The following is a 480-nucleotide window of genomic DNA, read 5'->3' on the forward strand; positions in this document are numbered from 1 at the left end:
CATACTCCTACTGGATTAAGCCTGTTCTGCACTTGAGAAGTGGCCTCCATACTCCTACTGGATTAAGCCTGTTCTGCACTTGAGAAGTGGCCTCGATACTCCTACTGGATTAAGCCTGCTCTGCACTTGCTGCGGTGCATCTGTGTCTGGCCAGACGGTGAGAGTGTAATCCTCGCAAAAGAGTGTGCGCCGCAGTCAATTAAGAGCCATCTCTGCCACGAGGTCTCCTCCAAAACAACTAAAGGGCTTGCGTTCGTCTCATACTTAGGAAGGAAAGAGGCTTGCTGTGGTGGCTGCTTTTCTTACAGAGACATCCTCTTTGACAGGACCACCTAGAACTTGTGTTTATTGTTGGAGGACGCTGTTTTGGAGGACACTGCCTGGGCATCTAGGTTACCAAAAAAAAAAGAAAAAAAGAAAGAAGACAGAGAAAGATAGACAGATTGAGAGGGAAGAGTCGAAAAAGAAAGACGGGGGTCT

This window comes from Clupea harengus, chromosome 6, assembly GCF_900700415.2.
Source record: "Clupea harengus chromosome 6, Ch_v2.0.2, whole genome shotgun sequence".
Taxonomy (NCBI): domain Eukaryota; kingdom Metazoa; phylum Chordata; class Actinopteri; order Clupeiformes; family Clupeidae; genus Clupea; species Clupea harengus.